Source organism: Notolepis coatsorum, assembly GCF_963971535.1.
Source record: "Notolepis coatsorum genome assembly, chromosome: 17".
Taxonomy (NCBI): Eukaryota; Metazoa; Chordata; class Actinopteri; order Aulopiformes; family Paralepididae; genus Notolepis; species Notolepis coatsorum.
The window spans coordinates 32438243-32445597 of record NC_140181.1 but is presented as its reverse complement, the minus strand read 5'-3'; positions in this window follow the sequence as shown (position 1 = coordinate 32445597).

Genomic DNA, 7355 nt, shown 5'->3' with positions numbered 1-7355 from the left:
CGGATCAATCAAATCAAATAATTAACACATGTATGTTGTCATTTTAAACAACTCACCATTCATTCATTATGCATCAGCAGCAGCTAAATTATGTTTATAATGTTTGTATAATGTTTATACAAACGGGTGCGTGCGATGTGATTGGTACAGACAGTACTGGATGCGGTCTGGAATGTCAACTGTGTCACCACACCTACCCATTGACACCTCCGTCGGGGCGACCCCCCCACACACACACACAGACAGGCTGCCTAATTCTGCAGTATGCCCACATATATTATTTATATATAAATGCTAAATATTTACATCAGACATGTACAGACAATGTACAAACAAACAATAATTCTACATATTAGGTACAGGCAAGCATATGGTGTTAGAGTTCTGCAGGGATGTTGTCGACAAGTTCTTTTTTAACCATGTTTTGAAGTGGGGGTGGGTGGGGGTGGGTGGGGGCTCCTGCCTGCAGGGCCGTCTGGAATGTTACGTGTCCACCTATTGACGGTCAGCCGACCCCAGAGCTAGTCTTCCTGGGGTCCACACAGAAAGACAACACAAAACACAAAACATAACAACATGAGATACATATGACAATCACAATTAACAATGATAATCTAAAAACAGTAAAACATTGTAGACATCATTAGAATCAGAATATTTTGCTCACATATTTAAGTAGTGCATTCTCAGGTGGTATTTGAAAGACACTTTACTATTCAATTTACTTTTGTTCATTGGGCAGTTATTCCAATGATTGATGGCACGATAAACAACAGTCCTCTTTAAAGCATTTGATTTTGGACGTGGTAACATAATCTGTCCATCAACACACATAATAAACCTCTCCATAAAACAGGGACACGTCCCCAAGGACTTCAAAATTGCGAGGGTGACCCCTCTGCACAAAAAGGGCAGCAAATTAGACCCAGGCAACTACCGCCCTGTTTCTATTCTCACCTCCATCTCGAAAGTCATGGAAAAAATAGTCTACGAACAGGTCGAAAAGTACCTAGCGGAAAAAAATCTAATCTACGAATTCCAATCTGGCTTCAGAACATCCCACTCCACTGACACATGCCTTCTCTATTTGAATGACCACATCAAACAAGAGGTGGACGCAGGCAAATACTGCGGCATGGTCATGCTGGACCTACAAAAGGCCTTTGACACGGTCAATCACTCCATTCTGATTGACAAGCTAGAAGCAATTGGTTTTGATAGTCTATCAGTGAGCTGGATGCAATCCTACCTTGAGGGGAGGGAACAGATGGTGGAGGTAAACGGTACCCTATCCCCCCCCCCTCACAGTGAGCTGTGGTGTTCCACAAGGAAGCATACTAGGACCGCTACTGTTCCTAATTTATGCAAATGACATGTCGTCAGCTTGTGACTGCAACTTGTTCCTGTTTGCGGACGACTCAGCTCTGCTGGTCTCTGACAAGAACAAGTTACAGGTTGAAAAAACCCTCAGCTCGGAACTAGGCAGAATCTGCATATGGCTCGCTGATAACAAACTATCATTACACATGGGCAAAACAGAGTCCATTCTCTTCGGTTCAAATAACAAACTCAGCAAGACCGACGGCTTCTCAGTTACAGTGGGTGACAATATTGTCACAAGGAAAGATGAAATTACCTACCTGGGTTCCATCCTAGAGGCTAATCTCTCCTGTGACAAAATGGCATCCAATGTAATAAAAAAAGTCAACCAACGAACTCGATTCTTGTACCGGATCTCCTCTCTGGTAAACAAGAATACCCTGAAGACTCTGGCAGGAGCACTCATTCAGGGGTACTACGACTATGCTTGCACCTCATGGTACCAAAGCACCTCAAAGGCGCTAAAAACAAAATTACAAACATCTCAAAACAAACTGGTCAGACTACTGCTTGACCTTACTCCTAGAACCCACCTCACCCCTGCCCACTTTGACAACCTAGGATGGCTTAGAGTAGACGACAGAGTACAGCAACTTGCAATGGGCCTGGTCTACAAGATACACTACACGACCAAGGTACCCATGTACATGGCAAAATACTTCCCAAAGGTCAGTGAATACCACAATCACAACACCAGAGGGAGCTCCACAAATCATGTTAAACCCAGATTCGGCTCAAATAAGGGACTAAACACGTTTCGCAATTATGCCACATCAATGTGGAACGCCCTACCCAAAGCTGTAAAGGAATGTGGATCACTACCCACTTTCAAAACCTCTCTCAAGGGACACCTACGGGAGACTGCAATTCAACACTGGCCCCTGTAAATATCCTAACCCAACCCCCTCCAATGTACAGTCATTTACCTAGTATGGTTTTGTCAATAGTCCAATGTACAATTTTGTTTGTTTGTACAGTGTCCCCCCCCCCCCCCCCCCCTCAATGTACAGTTTTGCTTGTATATACAGTGTGCCCCCCCCCCCCCCCCAACCACCTCCAATGTAGATTACCCAGTATGGTTGTCAATATCCCAGTGTACCCAACCCCCCCCCCACCCAACCTCCTCCAATGTACAGTTTCTACGTCAAATGTATATACTCCCTTTTCCTGACTCCTTCTGTATCACAAACAGTACTGTATTTGCAAATCTGGTATGTCATAAATGTATAGATGTAGCAGTACTGACTATCTGTATGTCATGTATGTCATATATGTCCTGATGAATTGAAAATGGGGGACCCTGATGTAAACAAGACGAAAGTCTTTCTCTGGTCTGCATCCCCTTAACAATTGTGTGTATTGAGCTGTACTGTATTGTACCCATTCTGCAATCTGTTAATAAAGTTTTCAATCAATCAATCAATCAATCATCAGCCGACCTAGTAAAATAAGAATGAACCTGACTGCATCTGACAATTTGTTTGTATAAGAAAACAGGTTGAGATGAAAAGACAGTGTTCCTGAAAAATTTAACTGTGTTGAAAACCAGCCTATTCTCCTTAGTGTGCCTTTGAGGTGCTTTGGTACCATGAGGTGCAAGCATAGTCATAGTACCCTTGAATGAGTGCTCCTGCCAGTCTTCAGTGTATTCAGGCCGTCTGGAATGTTAAGTGTCACCACACCTATCCATTGACGGACCCCAGCCCCCCCCACACACACACAGGTACACAGGGGAAAAAAATAAAGGCATTTTTTTTTTTTTTTTTTTAATAAATAAAAATAATGTGTCGACTGGTCTGGGAAGGCACAGCCTGCCCCAGCCTTATACACCCGCCGCCCATGCGCCCTGTTGACACATTTCTATACTAAAAATGCTTGTGTAGTCCTGTGTCATACCTAAATGTCATATAACTGAATTGTATAGAAACAACTCACCAAAAGTGACTATTGCACAACTGATTTGACAAAAAGAATCCACCAATTCACCCCCACCCCCCCTCCCTCCTCGCCATACCTTGCCTTTTACTGAAACGACGCCACTGCGCAGAAGTCATACACACACACACACGTATGGATACCCGCAAGGACCAAAATAGCTACTTATAGCGCAGTAGAGGAATACAGTGGCAGGCTGACTGGCTCTATATGCGAGACTGTACATTATGTTCAACACCCCCACTCAGGCTCACCTTTACAGATTTACATGAAAATAAAAACAGGTCTTCCTTAAAACATAAATTACCTATGCCGGTCTGGCACATTATTCCTTGAATAACAACTCAGGAAAAACCCAACTTTTTTGTTGTTTGATCATTCTGGGTTATCTGTTTCCCCAAACAAATATTATCTGTGTTGACAGAGTCAGCTATGGAGGGACAATAATATGTTCATGACGACAAGGTTTCTCTTTAGCCTTTGGCGTGGTTTATTTCATATTGCACCCAACTGTACACACGAGACCTTCTCTTGTGAGAGCGACGGAGGAAGAGAGTGAGGGGGGAGGTAACATCTCCTTTTATACCCCTTACCTGGCGTCAGCTTCAATAGCTATGCCTATAGCGCCCTCTTGTGGAAACAGTTAGACAGTTACATGCAATCATACATAACATCTAACTTCAACATTCTGAACTTCTCAAACTTTGCTTTTGTCAGTGGTTTGGTCAACACGTCGGCCATCATGTTTTCTGTGGGACAGTATTCAATGGATATTTTACCATCAATATGTGCGGCTCGCACAAAGTGATATTTAATATCAACATGTTTGCTCCATTGCCTACATACTGAATTTTTGGGCAGCGCAATCGTCCCCCGATTGTCTTCGAATATTGTCACTGGTGTGTGTGCTGCCTTTCCTTATTCATACCTTGGAGTAATTGAACAAGATATAGGCTCTCTGCATCGTACTCCGATATGTACTCCGCATCGCATGTTGACAAAGCCACTGTTGGTTGTTTCCTAGTCTTCCAGGATACAACTGGACCCTCTTTGACCAAACTAAAACAGTACCCAGTAGTACTCCTCCTGTCATTTTGGTCTGACGCCCAGTCTAACATGGCTACACGGATCCACTGAAACGGATATTTTGAAAAAAACACCACTTTAAAATGTGTTTTTGAAAATCTCCTTTTAGGTTTCCGAAAACGCTGTTTACATGTGGATGAAAGGCCCAAACGTGGAAAATATCTGGATTTCTTGCAAAATATCTGGATTTGTGTGGACAGGCCCTAATAATAGGCCTTTTACACCGGCCGGGTTCTGTGCTAGAGCCGTTCCCGAACGCAATCTCGAACCGGATAGCGCCGGTTCAGCTGGCACTGAATCTTTTTTGGTTTTTCCTTGCGAACCGTGACATCATCAGTGGGCGTGTCATATTCTAGGCTGTGAACAGTGGTGCAGTGCTGGGCAACCGCGGTCAAACGGCATTTGGGCTTTGAAGTGCGCGCATCCTATTATTATGCAAAGTCTAGGTGATAAGTGCCTAGACTTTGCATAATAATAGGATACCGTTTGGCCTCCGCCCATATTACGACTGCACCCCTGGCTGTGAAGACAAGCGTAAAGGGGGAAGTAGAGGGTCGGCTTAGGGAGGTGTAGTCTGACGTCACTGGTTGTTCCACCCGTATCGTATAGCGATTCATCATTGGGAAAATGGATTACCGGCTATTGTAACAATTCTGCCGCATGGGAATTGAAAAGCTTAAATTTTTTGCACAAAATGAGTTCCTTTCTACACACTAACATTATTGTTTAAGCATTTTTGGTTGAAATAAAGGTAGTTATAAGGTTTTTAATTTGTCTTTAAAAACAAACTACACTTACCAGTAGGGAGTAGAATGCCTGTCTTTCGGAGCTGTCGCCTAATCCACGTCACGGCCAGCTGATACCAAGCTAACTAGCTAACGTTAACGTTACCATTGCTAAACGTACTAGACGTTAGCAATATCTATATAACTGATAACTAAAAACATTGGCATCTTCTCAGTTCTGATCCAACTGAAGTAGAATTGATGAGGGTAGGCTGGTTTCAAGAAGAATTCAGACTGGAGATGATTTTCAGAGGCAATGGCTCAGTTGGTGAAGAAGGTGATTTATTCAGCAGACAAGGCACATGATACTGCATACTTATAAAAAAAATATTTTAAAGATGTTTTTTTTACAAACCGCTTGAATCATAGCCACGTTAATAATGCTTGTAATAAACCAAACCGTTTGTAAATCCGTCAATATTTCAGCGAGTTATGAATATTTTTGTCTGTGCAGCTCACTCACTCTCACTCAAGGCTAACTGGAGCAAGATGGCGGCGGTTCAGTGACGTCGCTCTCCATTGGCCGGCAGCGCGGGCAAGCTATCTAGTGGAGGAAACTGCCCGATCCAAAATGGCGCAAATAAAAGGGCGGAAGTGACATATATAAATATAATATATATATATATATATATATATATATATATAATATACATAAAAGGGGCCTAAAAACATTTCTTTTTAACAAGGCTTTTGCCTGAATTATTCATTAATTTTTTTTTTTTTACTTCTATTCATTTTATTATTATTATAATTTTCTTTTTTATGTTCTTCCATTTCATTGATTGTTTTATTCATTTTAATTGTTTTATTCATTTAACTTTTTATCTTTATCTCCTGTAGCACTTTGAGATTTTCACAAATATAAAGTGCGGTACAAATTGAATTTATTATTATTATTATATGTTTGATTAGCATAGTAAAATCTCATTGTGAGATCCTCGGCGGTCCACTCATTAAAAAACTCTTTAATTGGGGGCTGCTATCCAATTAAGACGATTAATAAAAAAATAAAATAGCAAACGCCGTCCGTGGCCCCCCGACTGTCGCCAACTACTATTATGCTCAACGGTATCTCATTTCTATTCCCGACGAACCTAGTCTGGGGTAAACAAGCCAAGGCTGCCTGTAGGTACCCAGTTTGGCCAACAGCAGGCGCCCTCCCGGTCGGGCTTCAGTGGATCACGTCGCATCATGACTACATCTGGCACCCTCCCCTGCAGAGGGTCGGATGTATACACTGCCTCAGCACACACTTCACACCATGTCGGAGTGGTATCCTGGGTGAGCCGACAGTAGGTGGCGCTGTACTGTGCTAGTTGCCGTTGTTGTGCTGAATCGGCCGGAACTACTTTCCTGAGTAGGGATTGGGGCAGCCCGAAGGCGTGAATACTTTCGACAACAAATGTTTGTTTCCACGTTCGAGTTTTGCGCTCTGATTGGCCAGGTCATGTGACATGTGCGCCAATCGTGGGACAGCAAGTTCTGCGCCTATTTCTGGGTCTAACAGCCTGCAAACTACCTGCCGTTCTATCGCCATGCTCTAAGACAAACTCTAACCGTAACCAACTTCGAAAGAGTGCCTAAGTTTAACCGTCGAAAGAAGGGCAGGCGTTCTATCGCCACGCTAAGACAAACTCTAACCTTAACCAACTTCGAAAGAGCGCCTAAGCTGAACCAGTGTAGAAACTTGCGGTCCCACGATTGGCGCACATGTCACATGACCAGAAACGCGGAAACAAACATTTGTTGTCGAAAGTATTCAGGCAGCCGCAGCCCGAAGCCTGTAGGCGTTTTGTCATGTCCTGTGCCCCTTCTTTGGCATAGCATGTCCAGTGGTGTGTGTGGATGAAGAGGAAGAGTAGGAGGAAGGGCAATGGGGTATATTATTCATTTAATGGTCTTAATATAGTGGTAGTTTAATAGTTCAAATAAGTTACAATTCTGTGTTATAGTGATTTATGTTCCTATTTGATAATAATAATAATACTACTAATAATCATCTTCATCAGAATGGGAGACCCGAGGTGACCCTTGTGCTCACCTTTGACCTATGAGGTCAGATTCACCAGATGTTCACATCAGTGTTCAATAATCATGTAAAACAGACGGCCAGTCCTTCATACCAGCGGCCATCAGGCTCCACAACAGTGGGCAGGGACTGCTGCCAGA